The sequence below is a fragment of the Phyllobates terribilis genome, unplaced genomic scaffold, assembly GCF_046119375.1.
Source record: "Phyllobates terribilis strain yellow unplaced genomic scaffold, ASM4611937v1 Scaffold_7__3_contigs__length_470593459, whole genome shotgun sequence".
NCBI classification, from domain to species: domain Eukaryota; kingdom Metazoa; phylum Chordata; class Amphibia; order Anura; family Dendrobatidae; genus Phyllobates; species Phyllobates terribilis.
This window is the reverse complement of record NW_027362767.1, coordinates 35,271,197-35,295,599: the sequence shown is the minus strand read 5'-3', so window position 1 is coordinate 35,295,599 and position 24,403 is coordinate 35,271,197.

The following is a 24,403-nucleotide window of genomic DNA, read 5'->3' as shown; positions in this document are numbered from 1 at the left end:
GAGGATGAAGAGGCCGCGGATGCACAAGATATGGCAGACGGTGGTTGGCCCGGCCGTCTAGGCCGCATTGTAGCACACTGAGCTTCCCACTACAACTTATGCTTCATGTCCATGTGCCGGTTCATGCATGAAGTACTCAAACTATGTATTTTTTGGCCTCTACTTAGCTTTTGCTGACAAATGTTACAGATAACACGAGTTGTTTCATCTTTATCGATCTGAAAAAATGCCCAGGCTATGCAAGGCTTAGCACCCATGCGACCTGAAGAGCCACCACGACTTGTGGTGAGAGGCAGAGTTGTGTTTGAGGATGCAGTTGTTGACGTGCTTCCAGTACTACGTCTCTGTCCAGGAAGGCGCAACCTGACCTCGTCGTCACTAGCATCTTCCTCCACCTCCTCTGCTGACCTCATCTTTTGGCTGACTGTGGGTTGACAGTAAGTGGGATCTCCAACCTCATCATCATCACCCTGTGTGTTATCACACCCGTCGTCCTCAGAGCCAACCTGTTCCTGCCCTGACAAAAAACTAAAGTTGTCGCTCCAATCAGGTATTTGAGTCTTATCATCGTCTTCCTCATTGTCTCCACCAACAGGAGTTACAGTTTGCGAATGAGGGTCTACATTATGGTCAGAACCTTCTGCGTCTGGTCCTGGATCCGACTCATAAAGATTCTGGGCATCAGTGCAGATCATTTCCTCGTCTGGATTCACAGAAGCGCTGGAGTCGACCTCTGATTCCCAGGCTATAGTATGAGTAAACAGCTCTGCAGACTCAACCATCTGTTCTACCTCATACTCAGACGGGCAGCTGGAGATTTGGGAGCTGTGAGGAAGCAAGTGCGATTTGGGTGACACCTTTGAGGACTGGAGTATTTGTGATGTTGAAGATGATGTGGAGGAGAGCCCACTTAAAGGAGCACTTGATATCCGTTGAAGCACCTGCTGTTTTTGTGCCTCATCTGGAATTTGTAGCGATTGGCGTGGCCGTAAGAAAGGGATCTTATCACATTGTCCGCTAAAAGAAGTAGACATTTTAGTTTGGCTGGAAGATGGTCTTTCTTCTGCAGATGTTACTGTTGCTTTAACACCTACCCACGGACACAACCTTTTTTCCCCTTCCCAACACGCCTATTCCCCTTTCCACCAGCAGCAGGCCTTTTTCCACTCATTTTGGTGGTTAACTAATTCACAACTCTGGAGTTGTTTGCACAAAAAAACAATGGATGGTAACCGAGCAGAGCTGAGTGGCCAAACTGTGGTATTAGGCCAAAACTATTGGCTGGGTTAGATGCAGAAAAAAATATATTCAGTTTGCAACCTGATGGAGGTCAGTATAGATGGACTAATACAACAAGTCCCACACACAGCTAGAAGGCCAAATATTTTTTCAGAGCTAGATGCAGAAAAAAATTATATTCAGTTTGCAACCTGATGGAGGTCAGTATAGATGGATTAATAGAACAAGACCCACACACAGCTAGAAGCCCAATATTTTTTCAGAGGTAGATGCAGAAAAAAATATATTCAGTTTGCAACCTGATGGAGGTCAGTATAGATGGACTAATACAACAAGTCCCACACACAGCTAGAAGCCCAAATATTTTTTCAGAGGTAGATGCAGAAAAAAATATATTCAGTTTGCAACCTGATGGAGGTCAGTATAGATGGACTAATACAACAAGTCCCACACACAGCTAGAAGCCCAAATATTTTTTCAGAGGTACTGTAGATGCAGATAAAAATTAGTTTTAATTTGCAACCTGATGGAGGTCAGTATAGATGGACTAATACAACAAGTCCCACACACAGCTAGAAGCCCAAATATTTTTTCAGAGGTAGATGCAGAAAAAAATATATTCAGTTTGCAACCTGATGGAGGTCAGTATAGATGGACTAATACAACAAGTCCCACACACAGCTAGAAGCCCAAATATTTTTTCAGAGGTACTGTAGATGCAGATAAAAATTAGTTTTAATTTGCAACCTGATGGAGGTCAGTATAGATGGACTAATAGAGAAAGTCCGACACACTACTAGAAGGCCAAATATTTTTTCAGAGCTAGATGCAGAAAAAAATTATATTCAGTTTGCAACCTGATGGAGGTCAGTATAGATGGATTAATAGAACAAGACCCACACACAGCTAGAAGCCCAATATTTTTTCAGAGGTAGATGCAGAAAAAAATATATTCAGTTTGCAACCTGATGGAGGTCAGTATAGATGGACTAATACAACAAGTCCCACACACAGCTAGAAGCCCAAATATTTTTTCAGAGGTACTGTAGATGCAGATAAAAATTAGTTTTAATTTGCAACCTGATGGAGGTCAGTATAGATGGACTAATAGAATGATGCTATGCCCAAAAGATTTTACTTCACTAGGTGCAGTAAAAAAATTGGTATTCTATACACAGGTGGTATATCTTGCAACACAGATAGGCTACTCCACTGACTAACACACTCTGCAATAGGCCAAAAAGGATTAGCTTTGCTAGATTCAGCCAAATGCTGTGAAAAAAACTTGCACAGCACTGGCACAGACCTGCCTGGCAAAAACTGATAGGAACTGATGTAACCTAGTCCTGAAAAGGACTCCAATTACAATTAGTCTTTACTCCCACAACCTATCTATTTAAGAGCACAGATCTCCCTGATAAAAGTCGTAGGAAATGCTGTAACCTAGTCCTTAAAAGGACTGCAATCACAACTATTCCCTACTCCAAAGCTATCTGTAGATTTGTGCGAAAATTGGCTTGAAATTAACAAGGTATAGCGCACACAGCAACAGCGGTGCCGTCTAACACGCAGCTGCAGCAGTGAGAAAATGGTGGCGACGGGGAAAATGGCTTGGTCTTATAGGGCAAGGACATGTGACATACACTGCCAATGACACATGCCCTTGCTTGTGTGAAAAAAAGCACTTTGCTCCGTGTGTGCGCTGCTGATAGGCTGACAGATTGCACCTCCCCACTGCAAATGCGGGAAAGAGAAAAAAAAATGGAGATCTTCATTGTTCCTGCAGAGATCCATCCCCTGCCCCTCCCCCCACCGCGCTGTACACTCAAACTGCGTATTAACATTAATTTTCATCATTACTGAGAAAAAATCCAGTTATGATTTTGGTGCACGAACAGTTATCGAACATAACCTCGAACAGCCGAATTTTTATCAAATTGTTCGTGTTCGCCGAACGGCTCGAACACCGCCCAAAACAGCTCGAATTTGAGATTGGCGAACAGTTCGAGTAGAACAACGCTCATCTCTATTTACAACCTTATCTGGCCATGTGCTGTGTGACACATGCATACAGTGCTGAAAAGACATGGGAACTAGAGATGAGCGTTGTTCTACTCGAACTGTTTGCCAATCTCAAATTCGAGCTGTTTTGGGCGGTGTTCGAGCTGTTCGGCGAACACGAACGATTTGAGAAAAATTCGGCTGTTCGAGGTTATGTTCGATAACTGTTCGTGCACCAAAATCATAACTGGATTTTTTCTCAGTAATGATGAAAATTAATGTTAATACGCAGTTTGAGTGTACAGCGGGGTGGGGGGAGGGGCAGGGGATGGATCTCTGCAGGAACAATGAAGATCTCCATTTTTTTTTTCTCTTTCCCGCATTTACAGTGGGGAGGTGCAATCTGTCAGCCTATCAGCAGAGCACACACGGAGCGAACTGCTTTTTCACACAAGCAAGGGCATGTGTCATTGGCAGTGTATGTCACATGTCCTTGCCCTATAAGACCAAGCCATTTTCCCCGTCGCCAACATTTTCTCACTGCTGCAGCTGCGTGTTAGACGGCACCGCTGTTGCTGTGTGCGCTATACCTTGTTAATTTCAAGCCAATTTTCGCACAATTCTACAGATAGCTTGGGAGTAGGGAATAGTTGTGATTGCAGTCCTTTTAAGGACTAGGTTACAGCATTTCCTACGACTTTTATCAGGCAGGTCTGTGCTCTTAAATAGATAGATTGTGGGAGTAAAGACTAATTGTAATTGGAGTCCTTTTCAGGACTAGGTTACATCAGTTCCTATCAGTTTTTGCCAGGCAGGTCTGTGCCAGTGCTGTGCAAGTTTTTTTCACAGCATTTGGCTGAATCTAGCAAAGCTAATCCTTTTTGGCCTATTGCAGAGTGTGTTAGTCAGTGGAGTAGCCTATCTGTGTTGCAAGATATACCACCTGTGTATAGAATACCAATTTTTTTACTGCACCTAGTGAAGTAAAATCTTTTGGGCATAGCATCATTCTATTAGTCCATCTATACTGACCTCCATCAGGTTGCAAATTGAATATAATTTTTTTCTGCATCTAGCTCTGAAAAAATATTGGGCTTCTAGCTGTGTGTGGGACTTGTTGTATTAGTCCATCTATACTGACCTCCATCAGGTTGCAAACTGCATATATTTTTTTCTTCATCTACCTCTGAAAAAATATTGGGCTTCTAGCTGTGTGTGGGTCTTGTTCTATTAATCCATCTATACAGACCTCCATCAGGTTGCAAACTGAATATATTTTTTTCTGCATCTACCTCTGAAAAAATATTGGGCTTCTAGCTGTGTGTGGGACTTGTTGTATTAGTCCATCTATACAGACCTCCATCAGGTTGCAAACTGAATATATTTTTTTCTGCATCTACCTCTGAAAAAATATTGGGCTTCTAGCTGTGTGTGGGACTTGTTCTATTAATCCATCTATACTGACCTCCATCAGGTTGCAAACTGAATATATTTTTTTCTGCATCTACCTCTGAAAAAATATTGGGCTTCTAGCTGTGTGTGGGACTTGTTCTATTAATCCATCTATACAGACCTCCATCAGGTTGCAAACTGAATATAATTTTTTTCTGCATCTAGCTCTGAAAAAATATTTGGGCTTCTAGCTGTGTGTGGGACTTGTTCTATTAGTCCATCTATACTGACCTCCATCAGGTTGCAAATTAAAAATAATTTTTATCTGCATCCAGCTCTGAAAAAATATTTGGCCTTCTAGCAGTGTGTGGGACTTTCTGTATTATTCCATCTATACTGACCTCCATCAGGTTGCAAATTAAAAATAATTTTTATCTGCATCCAGCTCTGAAAAAATATTTGGCCTTCCAGCAGTGTGAGGGACTTTCTCTATTAGTCCATCTATACTGACCTCCATCAGGTTGCAAATTAAAAATATTTTTTTGTCTGCATCTAGCTCTGAAAAAATATTTGGCCTTCTAGCAGTGTGTGGGACTTTCTCTATTAGTCCATCTATACTGACCTCCATCAGGTTGCAAACTGAAAATAATTTTTATCTGCATCTACCTCTGAAAAAATATTTGGGCTTCTAGCAGTGTGTGGGACTTTCTCTATTAGTCCATCTATACTGACCTCCATCAGGTTGCAAATTAAAAATAATTTTTATCTGCATCCAGCTCTGAAAAAATATTTGGAATTCTAGCAGTGTGTGGGACTTTCTCTATTAGTCCATCTATACTGACCTCCATCAGGTTGCAAATTAAAAATAATTTTTTGTCTGCATCTAGCTCTGAAAAAATATTTGGCCTTCTAGCAGTGTGTGGGACTTTCTCTATTAGTCCATCTATACTGACCTCCATCAGGTTGCAAACTGAATATATTTTTTTTCTGCATCTACCTCTGAAAAAATATTTGGGCTTCTAGCTGTGTGTGGGACTTGTTCTATTAGTCCATCTATACTGACCTCCATCAGGTTGCAAACTGAAAATAATTTTTTGTCTGCATCTAGCTCTGAAAAAATATTTGGCCTTCTAGCAGTGTGTGCGACTTTCTCTATTAGTCCATCTATACTGACCTCCATCAGGTTGCAAATTAAAAATAATTTTTTGTCTGCATCTAGCTCTGAAAAAATATTTGGGCTTCTAGCTGTGTGTGGGACTTTCTCTATTAGTCCATCTATACTGACCTCCATCAGGTTGCAAACTGAATATATTTTTTTTCTGCATCTACCTCTGAAAAAATATTTGGGCTTCTAGCTGTGTGTGGGACTTTCTCTATTAGTCCATCTATACTGACCTCCATCAGGTTGCAAATTGAATATAATTTTTTTCTGCATCTAACCCAGCCAATAGTTTTGGCCTAATACCACAGTTTGGCCACTCAGCTCTGCTCGGTTCCCATCCATTGTTTTTTTGTGCAAACAACTCCAGAGTTGTGAATTAGTTAACCACCAAAATGAGTGGAAAAAGGCCTGATGCTGGTGGAAAGGGGAATAGGCGTGTTGGGAAGGGGAAAAAAGGTTGTGTCCGTGGGGTAGGTGTTAAAGCAACAGTAACATCTGCAGAAGAAAGACCATCTTCCAGCCAAACTAAAATGTCTACTTCTTTTAGCGGACAATGTGATAAGATCCCTTTCTTACGGCCACGCCAATCGCCACAAATTCCAGATGAGGCACAAAAACAGCAGGTGCTTCAACGGATATCAAGTGCTCCTTTAAGTGGGCTCTCCTCCACATCAACTTCAACATCACAAATACTCCAGTCCTCAAAGGTGTCACCCCAATCGCACTTGCTTCCTCACAGCTCCCAAATCTCCAGCTGCCCGTCTGAGTATGAGGTAGAACAGATGGTTGAGTCTGCAGAGCTGTTTACTCATACTATAGTCTGGGAATCAGAGGTCGACTCCAGCGCTTCTGTGAATCCAGACGAGGAAATGATCTGCACTGATGCCCAGAATCTTTATGAATCGGATCCAGGACCAGACGCAGAAGGTTCTGACCATAATGTAGACCCTCATTCCCAAACTGTAACTCCTGTTGGTGGAGACAATGAGGAAGACGATGATGAGACTCAAATACCTGATTGGAGCGACAACTTTAGTTTTTTGTCAGGGCAGGAACAGGTTGGCTCTGAGGACGACGGGTGTGATAACGCACAGGGTGATGATGATGAGGTTGGAGATCCCACTTACTGTCAACCCACAGTCAGCCAAGAGATGAGGTCAGCAGAGGAGGTGGAGGAAGATGCTAGTGACGACGAGGTCAGGTTGCGCCTTCCTGGACAGAGACGTAGTACTGGAAGCACGTCAACAACTGCATCCTCAAACACAACTCTGCCTCTCACCACAAGTCGTGGTGGCTCTTCAGGTCGCATGGGTGCTAAGCCTTGCATAGCCTGGGCATTTTTTCAGATCAATAAAGATGACCCAACTCGTGTTATCTGTAACATTTGTCAGCAAAAGCTAAGTAGAGGCCAAAAAATACATAGTTTGAGTACTTCATGCATGAACCGGCACATGGACATGAAGCATAAGTTGCAGTGGGAAGCTCAGTGTGCTACAATGCGGCCTAGCCGGCCGGGCCAACCGCCGTCTGCCATATCTTGTGCATCCGCGGCCTCTTCATCCTCTGTGACTGGGGGAACAGCAGTCTCACCTGTTTTGGGGCGCAGACCTGCCACCTCTTTACCCGCAACAGCCAGCGTGATTGGCAGGTCATCATTTTCTTTGGAGGTGGTAACACCAGCTGGTGTTGAGCGCTGTCCGACATCGATAGCACCACCTTTGGATCAAGGCAACCTAAGATGTCCGCCTGCATCTTCCTCACAGACCGGCAGTTTGCCGGGGACACCCTTATCAACCCCGTCTAAGCACAATAGCCAGCCCTCGGTCCCTCAGATGTGGACAAGTAAAAGACCATTTCCTCCTAGCCATGAGAAAGCTAAGAGGTTGAATTTCACCATCTGCAAGCTCTTGGCTACAGAAATGCTGCCTTTCCGCCTGGTGGACACAGAGGATTTTCGAGACCTTATGTCCGTCGCAGTGCCCCAGTACCAGATGCCCAGTCGGCACTACTTCTCAAAGAAAGGTGTGCCTGCGCTCCACCAGCATGTCGCACACAACATCACCGCTTCTTTGAGAAACTCTGTGTGTGACAGGGTGCATTTCACCACAGACACTTGGACGAGTAGGCATGGACAGGGGCGTTACATGTCGCTGACTGGGCACTGGGTATCTATGGTGACAGCAGGATAAGGGGCTGCTGTCCAAGTCTTGCCGTCCCCACGAGTTGTGCGTCAATCCTCTTTATGTCAAAGTTCCTCCACTGCTTCTGCCTCCTCAACCTTCTCTCGGTCTTCCACCTGCACCCAAAGCCTGTCTGGTCATGCCACAAGCTTTCTAACTGCGCAGAAGGGATCCTGCACACCTCCTTACTATGCTGGCAGTAGGGCTCAACGTCATCAGGCGGTTTTTACTTTGAAATGTCTGGGAAATGTGAGTCACACAGCTGAGGATTTGTGGTCAGCTCTGGAGAACCAATTTCATGAATGGTTGTCTCCACTGGACCTGAAACCAGGGAAGGCCGTGTGCGACAATGCTGCAAACCTGGGTGCGGCTCTTCGCCGGGGCAATGTCACACACGTGCCTTGTATGGCTCACGTGTTGAACCTGGTTGTCCAGCAATTTTTAGCCCACTATCCCAGACTAGATGGCCTTCTGCAGAGGGCACGGTCGCTGTGTGCTCACTTCCGCCGTTCGCATCCCGCAGCTCAGCGACTTACATCTCTACAGAAGTCGTTGGGCCTGCCACTTCACTGGCTAAAATACGATGTGCCTACCCGGTGGAATTCAACTCTGCACATGTTGCAGCGACTGTGGCAGCACCGACAAGCCCTGGTGCAATACGTTCTGACGTATAGCCTGGGCCAACGAGATCCGGAGGTGGGGCAAATCACGCTGGAGGAGTGGTCTCAGATCAGGGACCTATGCACCCTTCTGCACAGTTTTGAAATGGCGACGAAGATGTTTAGTGCTGACGATGCCATTATCAGCATGACTATTCCTGTGATTTACATGCTGGAGCACATGTTAAACAGAATTCGGAGTCAGGTGGTGGCACAAGAGGATGTGGAGGAAGTAGAGGAGGAGGAGTTGTATGCGGAAGGGCTAACATCTGCAAGGTCCAGACGGTCAGCAGCACCAAGGCGGCAGGCATGTGAGGGTGGGGGAGATGGTTTTACCAGGGCGCATGGTAGCAGCCAAACTAGTGAGGAAGGTGCAGGAGCCCAGGAAGAAGTGGAGGACGAACTGATGGAAGACTCATCAGATGAGGGAGACCTTGATCACATTTCTGTTGTGCGAGGTTGGGGGGAGAGGACAGAGGAAGGAAGCATGATTGTTACCTCGCCACCAACACAACAGGGACTTGGTGCTCCTGGATGCGCAACACACATGAGTGCCTTCTTGCTGCACTACCTGCAACATGACCCTCGAATTGTGAGAATTAGAAATAATCCTGACTACTGGGTTGCCACACTGTTAGATCCCCGGTACAAAAGTAAATTTGCAGAAATTATTCCTACCATAGAAAGGGATGCACGCATGCAGGAGTATCAGCAGAGACTGTTGCAGAATCTTACATGTGCTTTTCCACAAAATAGCAGTGGTGCACGTAGTGAATCTCACAGTTCCAACTTGCCAACCGTGGGACCGTCAAGTGTTCAGCACTCAAACCGTAACAGAACCACAGTATCTGCTGGTAACATCAATTTTGCGGAATCATTTCACCACTTTTTTAGCCCATCCTTTGCAAGGCCACAGGAGACAAGAAGTCTGACACATAGTCAACGCCTAGAGACGATGGTACAGGAGTATCTCCAAGTAGACATTGAAGCCATGACTGTGTCACTGGACCCTTGCTCTTTTTGGGCTTCCAATCTGGATAAATGGCCGGAGCTAGCCACTTACGCCTTGGAGATCTTGTCATGCACCGCAGCCAGCGTTCTGTCTGAACGTGTGTTCAGCGCTGCTGGTGGTGTGCTGACAGATAAGCGCACGCGGCTCTCCACTGATAATGTAGACAGACTCACGTTCATAAAGATGAACAAATCATGGATCCGAAACGACTTTTCTACCCCTGTGTCATCCTGGGGAGAGTAAAAGCTTGATGATTGGTTAAAATCACCCTACCAACCGTTTTAAGCTTTCAAATTACTAATCATGTTTATCTGTATCTTGACTGGAAAATAATTTGGGCTTTGTAGCAGTGTGCAGCACTGATCCTATTAGCCCATCTATACTAAGCTCCACCAGATTTAAAATTAATAATAATTTTTAGCTGCATCTAGCCCGGAAAATAATTTTGGGGCTCCGAGATGCGCAAGACACATAAGTGCCTTCTTGCTGCACTACCTGCAACATGACCCTCATATTGTCAGAATTCGAAGTAATCATGACTACTGGGTTGCCACACTCTTAGATCCCCCAAACTTTTCGATCAACCTTTTCATTTTAATAAAGACCAAAAAAATGGTCATTTTTGAAATTATAAGCATTAGCAGGTTGTTAGAAACTGAAATCAAACAGTTTTCAACTCAAAACTTTATTCTAGGTGATGTTACATTTGCACATAGGACCCCTTGTTCGAAAGGAGCTTCTGAACTCTCTCGTCCATTGAATTTGTCAGGTTTTGGATGGTTTCTGCTTCAATTGTTTTGCATGAAGACAGAATACCCTCCCAGAGCTGTTGCTTAGATGTGAACTGCCTCCCGCCATCATAGACACTCCTTTTGATGATGCTCCAGAGGTTCTGAATGGGGTAGAGGTCAGGGGAGCAAGGGGGTCACACCATAAGTTTGTCCCCTTTTATGCCCATATCAGCCAGAGATGCAGATGTTTTATGTGCAGCATGAGATGGTGCATTATCATGCAAAAAAATGATCTTGCTGTGAAATACATGGTTCTTCTTCTTGAACCATGGCAGGAAGTGCTGTTTGAGAAAATCCACATACATTATGGAGTTCATCTTTAGCGCCTTCAGGGATCCTAAAGGGGCCGACAATCTCTCTCCCCATGATTCCAGCCCAAAACATTACTCCACCTCCTCCTTGTTGGCGCTGTAGCTGTGTTTGCGTGGGGTGTCCATCAACCAGCCATCCTCCACTCCATCCATCTGGACCATCGAGCGCTGCACGGCACTCATCCGTGAACAAAACAGTTTTGAAATCAGTCTTCATGTAATGTTTGGCCCACTGGAGCCGTTTCTGCTTGTGTGAAGTGGATAGAGGAGGTCGACAGGATGGCATATGCACAGCTGCAAACCTCTGAAGGACCCTGCATCTTGTTGTTCGGGGGACGTTGGAGGCACCAGCAGCTTCAAAAACTTGTCTGCTGCTATTACAAGGCTTTTTTGCCGCTGCTCTTTTAACCTGACGTAATTGCATGTAGGAAAGAGTCCTCAATTTGCCCTTATCAGCACGCACACGTGTGTACTGCGAATCAGCTACATACTTCTTGATTGCCAAGACACTTCATCCTGATCATCGCACAATGTTGATTGTAGTCATGCCTTTACCTAAACACTCCACAATTTGTTGCTTCTCAGCAGCCGACACATCCTTTTTCTTTCCCATTTTGGCAGAAAATGTAGGCTGCTTAATAATGTGAGACAGCCTTCTTAAGTAGTCTTGCCTTTCATTGGACACACCTGCCAAACTAATTAGCACAGGTGTCTGCAATTGCTTACAGTGATATAAAGAGCCCTGACACACATCACCATCAATGAGTTTAACTGACAAACAAACAAATTCTTCCCTTATCACTCCTAAACACTTTTTGCATAATAATTTGGAACACAGTGTACATGTGCTTTTCCACAAAACACCAGTGGTTCACGTAGTGAATCTTACAGTTCTAACTTGCCAACCGTGGTCTGTATGGAGTTGTTCAATAAAGGGCTCAAAATTAAGATAACAGAGATGGGAGAGGTCTCTATGAATAGGAATTCCTAAGTATTTGATACCCTGTGAGGGCCAGGCAAAGGGAAAGTTGGACTGGATGGAATCCTATATGGATTTGGGGAGGGAGACATCGAGGGCCTCAGACTTCGCTGCATTGATTTTAAAATTTGACCATGTAACAAAGTGATCTATTTCAGCCATAACAGCATGGATGGATATATGTGATTGAGTGATATATACTAGGACATCATCAGCAAATAGAGAGCACTTGTACTCGGTGCCTCCCACCTCAATCCACCTAATATTGGGGTTATGGCGAATGGATGAGAGCAGGTGCTCCGTTACTAGGATGTATAAGAGAGGGGACAGAGGACATCCATGCCTTGTCCCATTAGTGATTGTGAAAGGTGATGAAAATGTTCTGATGCACCCCCTGGGCCTTGGGACACCCGGAGCCGGACCCTTTTTGGTGGATGCTGGTGGTTGTAGTCTTCGTGGCGGCGACCCGGTTCCGTGGCTCAGGGTGGTCAAACCAGTGGCGGAACTATTTATGTGGTTTTGATGTTTAAATGTCCGACTACGCCACCCGTGGATTGCGGTCAGAGTGAACCGCCGCTGCAGGGCAGACCGCTGAGGCTGGTGTTGTGGGTGCAGCAGAGCGTAGCATAACTCCCCACGGGAGGAGTATAGCCTCAGGGCAGTGTATGCGGAGGATGGGAGTGATGTTGCAGGGCAGCAGCAGTAACGACACGGAGTGAGTGATGCAGTCCAGGGCCTTTACTCACAGTTCTTATTATCCAGACCACGTCTGCAGGTAACGGCTGCCCACATCGTACTGTGCTCACCAGGTGAGGGGCTCAGACAACTCCCAGATAACTTGGGAGCGCTTCACAGGACCCCCTTTGTGTGTCCTTTGTCTGGCCTTTCTTACCAACCCTTCTGTCCGGCTGCCTCGGGCCTCCTCTTGGTAAACTTGGCGCCAGTTTCCCTGACCTTATGTGCTGCCCTCCTAGCGGGTGTAGCGAGGGGCTGCGCCACATAAAATGTCACAGCCTCCGGTTTCTAGCTGAGGGTCGTTTCCTGCCTCCACTAGTTTCGGGGACCGGTCTCCCCCTTTGGCCTGACCCCTCCATGCAGGTGGATTCGGGCGTGCGGTGGCGACTCGCCCGTCCGCACCCCTGGGATCCCTTCGTTCCTCGTTCCTGGAGCCTTCTCCGCTCCTCTTCCTTCCTTCTCCCTCTTCCAGGCCTGGGCCTCTGTTACTAGGCCCGCCTCTGGAGCAGAGCTCATGCAGAGCCCCTGCTCCCTGCCACTTCTGCTCAGACTTCTCTGCACTGAACTAAGATGGTGCCCACCTTTTATACTCCCTTCTCAATGCACCCAGGAACTGCTTCCTCCCTGCTCCTGCACTACAGGGTTCCCCTTCCTCAGTGTTCCCTCCCCCCACTCCAGCCAGGGACAGGGACTGTCGTGCCCATCTCAGGGGCATATTGGTCGCCCTGCCCCACGGCAATGTGGTGTAATGCATGCAGGTGTCGGGTCCTGATCCACACTCCATCCTTACCTGAGAGTGAGATATCACACCTCTGGGTGAGGTGCAATACGTCTGTAGCAACCGAGCCCTCAGGGTGCTACAGTTCCATTTATCTTCAGCCTAGGTGACGTATTGCGATACAGGGCCGTGATTTTGGCTATAAAAGGGTCCCCTAGACCCCTACCCCAAGCTTTTTAAGAGAATCATATATGGCGTGCCAGGAGACTCTATGGAATGCTTTCTCAGCATCCAACGAGAGTATCTAATTACAAATTTTTAACTGCATCTAGCCCAGGAAATACTTTGTGCCTAGTAGCAGTGTCTGCTAGTCAGCGGATTATCCCGGCTGTTAAGCAAGCTACACCACCTGTAGTTTGGACACTTAATTTTTTCAAAGGAAATGCTTCGGGACCACGGGATACTCAGTGAAGAGTATCAGGAGGCACCCCAAGGCATAGGGGCTGGGACTGGCAGTAGGATGCCTTGCGGTGGACAGCCGAACTCGATCCATATAAAAGCTTTTTAGCTGCAGCAGCTTTAGTGGACGCTACTGGAGCTGGAATTACGCGGCTGCTGGCATGAGACTTGCCCTCCAATAGATCCTTGTAAATGGATTTAAAGTGTATTCATTCAAATTAGAGAGACAATTTAAATTAAAAAGCTTAGAGCTGCCTCCACCACAGGGGGGCTCGCTCGACCCACCAGCGGACAGGCACCAGTATTGGGAGAGGGGGGCTGGCCGTCAGGGTTCACCGCGGCTCTGGCACAAACCCGGCGACACGGAGGTGGCACAGGCAGGAGCGGACTGAACGTGTCGGCTTCTCACTTTTTGGATTTTAGAAGGGCATGACATGCCTATATCTGTGTCTCCCCCTCCTTTTACTCCTCCACCTCTTTTCTTTTCTCATGACTATATGTACTTGTCACTTTTCCATGTGTTAGTTGTGTCTTCTGAGCAGTTTGTCAGCTTTTGGACACCTTTGAAGGTGTTTTCTATGTGTTTCTATGTGTTTTTGTTTGCCTGCCATTGGTTTTAACGGTGTTCGAAGGTGTTCGACGAACAGTTTAACGAACAGTTCGGCGAACACACGGGTGTTCGACGAACCGAACCGAACTCGAACACTACGGGGGTGGCTCAACACTAATGGGAACAGCATGGGGAAGACCCCTGGAAGCATCTCTGATACCCTGGTCACTGCCTAAAAGTGTGCCCATCAGAAGTCATCCTTGCCTCATCAGAAGATGCAGAGTTGCAACTATCCCCCGTGCAAGTTCTTGTCCCAGGGCAATGTTCAATTGTACCTCCCCCATTCCTTGCAATGCAAGTGCAAATATGCAGCCAACCACCCACCCACCCCCAGGCTGCAATACCATACTGCTTGCTTGCACTTGAAATTGGGCCACCATGTCATGGCTGCGTTGGCTGCCTGGAATCCATACTCAGTCCCCCGCCGCCCGGCAGCCGGTTGTCCACACTCGGTCCCCAACCGCCCCGTGGCCGGGTGTCCACACACGATCTCCAGCTGCCTGGGGGCAGCCAGGTGTCCATAAACGGTCCCCAGCTGCCCCTATTTCTCCTTGGATCATCCCCCTACACACTTTTCTTAGCCCGGCCTGCTTTAATGCAGCATTGGAGGAGCCCACCAGAGAACCAGACTCCTCCGGTGGGCCCTGGCTTCTCCATCAGGTGAGTTGAGAGTGCCAAGGTGAGGACCATGATGATGATGATAGTAGTTAGCATCTGCTTTGTTTTCTTGGAATGCAAGTGTAAGTGTGCAGCCAACCACCCACCCACGCCCAGGCTGCAATACCATACTGCTTGCTTGCACTTGAAATTGGGCCTTTTAGGCACGTGGAGGCGGAATCTGGCCACCAAGTCATGGCTGAGTTGGCGGACTGGTATCCATACTCAGTCCCCAGCCGCCCGGCGGCCGGGTGTCCACACTCAGTCCCCAGCCGCCAGGGGGCGGCAGGGTGTCAATACTCGGTCCCCAGCAGCACCGCGGCCGGGTGTCTACACAGGGAGCGGCAGGGTATCCATACTCAGTCCCCAGCCGCCCGGCAGCCGGGTGTCCATAAACGGTCCCCAGCCGCCCCTATTTCTCCTTGGAACATCCCCCCACACACTTTTCTTAGCCCGGCCTGCTTTAGGGCAGCATTGGACGAGCCCACCAGAGAACCAAACTCCTCCGGTGGGCCCTGGCTTCTCCATCAGGGGAGTTGAGAGTGCCAAGGTGAGGACCATGATGATGATGATAGAAGTTAGCATCAGCTTTATTTTCTTGGAATGCAAGCGCATGTACGTAGTAGCAGCCAGGCATGAGGTGGTCAACATTTTGGCGCATATCCTACCTCCTCCGAGGATTGCTGGATGTTTTCCTACTACTATCCCAGTTCTATCATACTCTGGCTGCAATGCCTGCTCTTTAATTCTCTGCAGAGAGCGTTGCAAAAGACAGACAAGTGGAATGCTGACGCTAATGATGACGTCATTGCCACTCACCATCTGGCAAGATGGTACAGATGTCAGACATCCAGGTCCACTCCTGAGGTCTTATGTGTGGAGTCTGATCTGAATATCGACGGCCTTGTTGCAGCTGGTACTCCACAACTGCTCTCTTCTGCTCACAAATCCTTTGCAACATGTGGAGGGTAGAGTTCCAACGTGTGGGGACATCACACACCAGTCGGTGTGATGGAAGCTGCAAACGCAGCTGCAACACAGCAAGGGCGGCGGAAGCTGTAGCCGACTTGCGAAAATGAGCTGACAGGCGGCGTACTTTGACGAGCAGATCTGGCAACTCATGGGTACGATTTAAGAAACTGCTTAACCACGAGGTTAAGCACATGAGACAGGCATAGTACGTGTGTGATCTTGCCTTGCCTCAGAGCCGCCACCAGGTTACGGCCATTGTCACACACGACCATGCCTGGATATAGGTTCAGCGTTCTCAGCCACAGATCTGCCTGCTCTTTCACAGCTGTCCACAACTCACAAGCAGTGTGAGGTTTCTCACCTAAGCTTATGAGTTTCAGCACAGCCTGTTGCCGCTTGGCTGAGGCAGTACTGTAGTGCTTCCAGCTTGTAACTGATGTGGTGATATCTGACACGGAGGCTGAACATGAGGAAAAGGAGGAGGATGATGCGCAGGAGCTGTACACTGTGGGGGCAACCCTGACTGACATAGGGCCCGCAATCCTCGATGTGGGGAGGATGTTTCCCAAGGTCCGACTGGGTCCCGGCTTCCACTATGTTTACCCAGTGTGCCGTCAGGGAGATGTACCGTCACTGGCCACAAGCACTTGTCCACGTGTCCGTTGTCAGGTGGACTCTCCCAGTAACTGCGTTGTTGAGGGCACGACAGATGTTTTGGGACACGTGCTTGTGTAGTGCGGGGATGGCACACCGGGCAAAACAGTGTCGGCTGGGGACCAAGTACCGAGGGACAGCCACTGCCATAAGGTTGCGGAAGGATTCCGTCTCCACCAGCCTAAAAGGCAGCATTTCCAACGCAAGCAGTCGTGAAATGTGGGAATTTAGGACTGTGGCCTGGGAGGCGTTAGCTGCGAATTTCCGCTTTCGTTCAAAGGTCTGGAATATTGACAATTGAACGCAGCGGTGGGACGTGGACGTGGACGTTGATGCTGTTTCTTGAGAAACTGCCATAACAAGTGAAGACTGAGAGGAGGGGGCATCTTTGCATGCAGTATGGACAGTGGATTGCCTTGCACACACAACATGGGGGTTCTATTGCACGCACAACAGCGGAAGAAGCAGTGGTGACACCCGCTGACACTGGTCGTGGACCCTGAGGTTCGCCCCACAAAGTCGGGTTCTTTGCTGCCATGTGCCTGATCATGCTGGTGGTGGTCAGGCTGGTAGTTTTGTCACCCCTGCTGATGCTGGCATGGTAGGTGGTACAAATGGCTTTTTGGGGTTATCAGCAGAGTCTTTAAAAAAATTCCAAACTCTGGAAGACCTACAGGTTGTACTGGCAACGTCCCTCGTGTTGGTGTTACGGGGAACTGTTGCCCGCCTTCTGTGTGCGGCCACCACACTGCTTCTTCCTGCCTGTTGGGGTACTCTGCCTCCCTCACCCTGTGTGCTGCTGGCCTCGCTCTGCATGTCCTCCTGCCTCGTTGGGTCAGTTACTAGGTCATCCACCACCTCCTCCTCTTCCACTTGCGCACCACGATCCTCCTCCTCATTTCCTGGCAATTGTGTCTCGTCATCGTCCAACTCTTGTGACGAATTGCCAGCGTCGACTTCCTGTGGTCGTGGCTGTTCAAATATTTGGGCATCGCTACATGGGATCTCCTCTTTCACCACTTCAAGCGGAGCAGGCGAGGGGCACAAATCTGGAAATAGACCAGTGAACAGCTATTCAGAGTGTCCCAGTGTGGGATCAGTTGCTGTCTGACGACACTCGGCAGGGTGGGAGGAAGGAGCATCAGGGTGAGGAGGAGTATGCAGTCGAGACTTACGGCTACTAAGAGTTGACCGTGTGGAAGACAGACCAGAGGGGGTGGCGCCCAGGTAACTGGAAATATTATCTGCTATCCAATTAATAACCTGTTCACACTGATCAGTTCGCAATACTGGTGTTGTTCTGTGCTTCCCTAGTAATTAGGTCAGGAAGTGGGAGCGAGAAGATGTGGCTGTTGGCTGTGGCACATTTTCACCTTGGCCACGGCCCCGTCCTCTGCACGCACCATCACCAGAAAGTCCTGTTCCACGTCCCATGCCACGCGCCTTGCCCATTGTAAAGGAAGTAAAATAGCTTGCATCAATGGAAAAAGGGTAATAAAAAGTAGATTAGAACCGTGGAAGAGGAAAACCACAGTTCTATTTCTCTGCCCTACACCCGACTCTTTTAAACAACCTGAACAATCAGGGAGAAACTATTACTGTTTTTCTTTACGGAAAAAAAATACCAAAAGCTGAATAATAGAGATTTTTTACCGTGGAATGGCAAAACCACAGTTATTGTTTACTGGGGTATACCAGAAAATTTTAAATAGATATATTTGCGGCTGAACAGTGAGCGACACACTCAAATGTTTTTATTTTGGGAAAAATTGCCCAAGAGTGGATAAAACAGAAATTTGACCAGTGGAACTGCAAAACCACACTTGTATTTCTCGGGCCTACACCAGACTATTTTCAACAGATATATTTGTGTCTGAACAATCAGGAGACACTACTGTTTTTCTTTACAGCAAAAAATGCAAAAAAGCAGGATAATACAGAGATTTGACCGGTGAAACTGGAAAACCACACTTGTATTTCTCGGGCCTACACCAGACTATTTTCAACAGATATATTTGTGTCTGAACAATCAGGAGACACTACTATTTTTCTTTACAGCAAAAAATGCAAAAAAGCAGGATAATACAGAGATTTGACCAAGGAACTGCAAAACCACACTTGTATTTCTCGGGCCTACACCAGACTATTTTCAACAGATATATTTATGTCTGAACAATCAGGAGATACGATTATTTTTTTTTACGGCAAAAAATGCCTAAAGCAGGATAATAGAGATTTTTTACCGTGGAACTGCAAAACCACAGTTATAATTTACTGGTATATACCAGACTATTTTCAACAGATATATTTGTGTCTGAAGAATCAGGAGACACGACTACTTTTTTTCTTTACGGCAAAAAATGCCAAAAGCAAGATAATAGAGATTTTTTACCGGGGAACAGCAAAACCACAGTTATAATTTACTGGTGTATACCAGACTATTTTTAACAGATATATTTGTGTCTGAACAATCAGGAGACACTACTGTTTTTCTTTACAGCAAACAATGCCAAAATGCAGGATAATACAGAGATTTGACCCGTGGAACTGCAAAACTACACTTGTATTTCTTGGGCCTACACCAGACTATTTTCAACAGATATATTTGTGTCTGAACAATCAGGAGACACTACTGTTTTTCTTTACAGCAAAAAATGCAAAAAAGCAGGATAATACAGAGATTTGACCCGAGGAACTGCAAAACCACACTTGTATTTCTCGGGCCTACACCAGACTATTTTCAACAGATATATTTGTGTCTGAACAATCAGGAGACACTATAATTTTTTTTTTATGGCAAAAAGTGCCAAAAGCAGGATAATAGAGATTTTTTACCGTGGAACAGCAAAACCACAGTAATGATTTACTGGTGTATACCAGACTATTTTCAACAGATATATTTGTGTCTGAACAATCAGGAGACACTACTACTGTTTTTCTTCACGGCAAAAAATGTCAAAAGCAGGATAATAGAGATTTTTACCATGGAACAGCAAAACCACAGTTATAATTTACTGGTGTATACCAGACTATTTTCAACAGATATATTTGTGTCTGAAAATTCAGGAGACACTACTGTTTTTCTTTACGGCAAAAAATGCTAAAATGCAGGATAATACAGAGATTTGACCTATGGAACTGCAAAACCACACTTGTATTTCTCGGGCCTACACCAGACTATTTTCAACAGATATATTTGTGTCTGAACAATCAGGAGACACTACTGTTTTTCTTTACAGCAAAAAATGCAAAAAAGCAGGATAATACACAGATTTGACCCATGGAACTGCAAAACCACACTTGTATTTCTCGGGCCTACACCAGACTATTTTCAACAGATATATTTGTGTCTGAACAATCAGGAAACACTATTATTTTTTTTTTACGGTAAAAAATGTCAAAAGCAGGATAATAGAGATTTTTTACCGTGGAACTGCAAAACCACAGTTATAATTTACTGGTGTATACCAGACTATTTTCAACAGATATATTTGTGTCTGAACAATCAGGAGACACTACTACTGTTTTTCTTTATGGCAAAAAATGCCAAAAGCAAGATAATAGAGATTTTTTACCGTGGAACAGCAAAACCACAGTTATAATTTACTGGTGTATACCAGACTATTTTCAACAGATATATTTGAGTATGAACAATCAGGAGACCTACTGTTTTTCTTTAAGGCAAATAAATGCAAAAAAGCTGGAAAATAGAGAGATTTGACCCGTGGAACAGCAAAACCACACTTGTATTTCTCGGGCCTACACCAGACTATTTTCAACAGATATATTTATGTCTGAACAATCAGGAGATACGATTATTTTTTTTTACGGCAAAAAATGCCTAAAGCAGGATAATAGAGATTTTTTACCGTGGAACTGCAAAACCACAGTTATAATTTACTGGTATATACCAGACTATTTTCAACAGATATATTTGTGTCTGAAGAATCAGGAGACACGACTACTTTTTTTCTTTACGGCAAAAAATGCCAAAAGCAAGATAATAGAGATTTTTTACCGGGGAACAGCAAAACCACAGTTATAATTTACTGGTGTATACCAGACTATTTTTAACAGATATATTTGTGTCTGAACAATCAGGAGACACTACTGTTTTTCTTTACAGCAAACAATGCCAAAATGCAGGATAATACAGAGATTTGACCCGTGGAACTGCAAAACTACACTTGTATTTCTTGGGCCTACACCAGACTATTTTCAACAGATATATTTGTGTCTGAACAATCAGGAGACACTACTGATTTTCTTTACAGCAAAAAATGGAAAAAAGCAGGATAATACAGAGATTTGACCCGTGGAACTGCAAAACCACACTTGTATTTCTCGGGCCAACACCAGACTATTTTCAACAGATATATTTGTGTCTGAACAATCAGGAGACACTACTGTTTCTCTTTACAGCAAAAAAGTAGGATAATACAGAGATTTGACCCGTGGAACTGCTAAAAAACTCTTGTATTTCTCTGGCCTACACCAGACTATTTTCAACAGATATATTTGTGTCTGAACAATCAGGAGACACTACTGTTTTTCTTTATGGCAAAAAATGCAAAAAAGGAGGATAATACACAGATTTGACCCGTGGAACTGGAAAAACCACACTTGTATTTCTCAGGCCTACACCAGACTATTTTCAACAGATATATTTGTGTCTGAACAATCAGGAGATACTATTATTTTTTTTTTTACGGCAAAAAATGTCAAAAGCAGGATAATAGAGATGTTTTACCATAGAACAGCAAAACCACAGTTATAATTTACTGGTGTATACCAGACTATTTTCAACAGATATATTTGTGTCTGAACAATCAGGAGACTCTATTACTGTTTTTCTTCACGGCAAAAAATGCCAAAAGCAGGATAATACAGAGATTTTTTACCGTGGAACAGCAAAACCACAGTTATAATTTACTGGTGTATACCAGACTATTTTCAACAGATATATTTGTGTCTGAACAATCAGGAGACACTACTGTTTTTCTTTACAGCAAAAAATGCCAAAATGCAGGATAATACAGAGATGTGACCTGTGGAACTGCAAAACTACACTTGTATTTCTTGGGCCTACACCAGACTATTTTCAACAGATATATTTGTGTCTGAACAATCAGGAGACACTACTGATTTTCTTTACAGCAAAAAATGCAAAAAAGCAGGATAATACAGAGATTTGACCGATGGAACTGCAAAACCACACTTGTATTTCTCGGGCCTACACCAGACTATTTTCAACAGATATATTTATGTCTGAACAATCAGGAGATACGATTATTTTTTTTTACGGCAAAAAATGCCTAAAGCAGGATAATAGAGATTTTTTACCGTGGAACTGCAAAACCACAGTTATAATTTACTGGTATATACCAGACTATTTTCAACAGATATATTTGTGTCTGAAGAATCAGGAGACACGACTACTTTTTTTCTTTACGGCAAAAAATGCCAAAAGCAAGATAATAGAGATTTTTTACCGGGGAACAGCAAAACCACAGTTATAATTTAATGGTGTATACCAGACGATTTTCAACAGATATATTTGTGTCTGAACAATCAGGAGACACTACTGTTTTTCTTTACGGCAAAAAATGCTAAAAAGCAGGATAATACAGAGATTTGACCCGTGGAACTGCAAAACCACACTTGTATTTCTCGGGCCTACACCAGACTATTTTCAACAGATATATTTGTGTCTGAACCATCCGGAGACACTATTATTTTTTTTTTTTTACGGCAAAAAATGCCAAAAGCAGGATAATAGAGATTTTTTACCGTGGAACAGCAAAACCACAGTTATAATTTATTGGTGTATGCCAGACTATTTTCAACAGATATACAGTATAGACCAAAAGTTTGGACACACCTTCTCATTTAAAGATTTTTCTGTATTTTCATGACTATGATAATTGTACATTCACACTGAAGGCATCAAAAGTATGAATTAACACATGTGGAATTATATACTTAACGAAAAAGTGTGAAACAACTGAAAATATGTCTTATATTCTAGGTTCTTCAAAGTAGCCACCTTTTGCTTTGATGACTGCTTTGCACACTCTTGGCATTCTCTTGTTGAGCTTCAAGAGGTAGTCACCGGAAATGGTCTTCACTTCACAGGTGTGCCCTGTCAGGTTTAATAAGTGGGATTTCTTGCCTTATAAATGGGGTTGGGACCATCATTTGTGTTGTGCAGAAGTCTGGTGGATACACAGCTGATAGTCCTACTGAATAGATTGTTAGAATTTGTATTATGGCAAGATAAAAGCAGCTAAGTAAAGAAAAATGAGTGGCCATCATTACTTTAAGAAATGAAGGTCAATCAGTGCGAGGTTTTAAATACTCGAGGTGACGCTGTGCGGCCAGCCAATCACTGTAATGCCCACAACCAACATGGCTGCGGCATTACAGTGACTGGCTGGTAATCCCTGCATGTTCATTGGCTGTGTAAAGAGCGCGAAACATGCAGGGTGGAGACCCGAGCTCCCGCCCGAGTAATCCGGAAATGCTCGGTGCTCGCCAAACATCCCGAGTAGCGTGATGCTCGGGCGAGTACCGAGCAGTGTCGAGCATGCTCGCTCAACACTAGTGACCACCCATCGCCTCAATCATCAGTATCTTGTAAACGCACGTTGCCTCCATCATTAATATCTGATGACCGCCAGTCGCCTCCATAATCAGCATCTGGTGACCGCCCGTTGCCTCCATCATCAGTATCTGGTGACCGCCCGTCACCTCCATCATCAGTATTTGGTGATCGCCCGTCACCTCTATCATCAGTATCTGGTGATCGCCTGTCACCTCTATCATCAGTATCTGGTGACCGCCCGTCACCTCTATCATCAGTATTTGGTGACCGCCCATCACCTGCATCATCAGTATCTTGTAAACGCACGTCGCCTCCATCATTAGTATCTGATGACCGCCCGTCGCCTCCATCATCCGCATCTGGTGACCGCCCGTCACCCCCATCATCAGTATCAGGTGACCGCCGGTCACCTCCATCATCAGTATCTGGTGACTGGCCATCGTCTCCATCATCAGTATCTGGTGACCACCTGTCGCCTCCATCATCAGTATCTGGTGACCTCCCATCGTCTCCATCATTAGTTTCTGGTGACCGCCCTTCGCCTCCATCATCAGCATCTGGTGACCACCCGTCGCCTCCATCATCAGTATCTGGTGAACGCCCGTCACCTCCATCATCGGTATCTAGTGACTGCCCGTCTCCTGTATCATCAGTATCTGGTGACCGCCCGTCGCCTCCATTATCAGCATCTGGTGACCGACCATCACCTCTATCATCAGTTTCTGGTGACCGCCCGTCACCTCTATCATCAGTATCTGGTGACCGCCCATCGCCTCCATCATCAGTATCTTGTGACCGCCCATGACCTCCATCATCAGTATCTGGTTACGGCCTATTGCCTCCATCATCAGCATCTTGTGACCGCCCGTCACCTCTATCATCAGTATCTGGTGACCGCCCATCGCCTCCATCATCAGTATTTTTTGACCGCTCATGACCTCCATCATCAGTATCTGGTTACGGCCTATTGCCTCCATCATCAGCATCTGGTGACCGCCCGTCGCCTCCATCATCAGTATCTGGTGACCGCCCGTCACCTCAATCATCGGTATCTAGTGACTGCCCGTCTCTTCCATCATCAGTATCAGGTGACCGCCCGTCACCTCCATCATCGGTATCTAGTGACCGCCTGTCTCCTCCATCATCAGCATCTGGTGACCGCCCGTCACCTCTATCATCAGCATCTGGTGACCGCCCGTCGCCTCCATCATCAGTATCTTGTGACCGCCCATTACCTCCATCATCAGTTTCTGGTTATGGCCTATTGT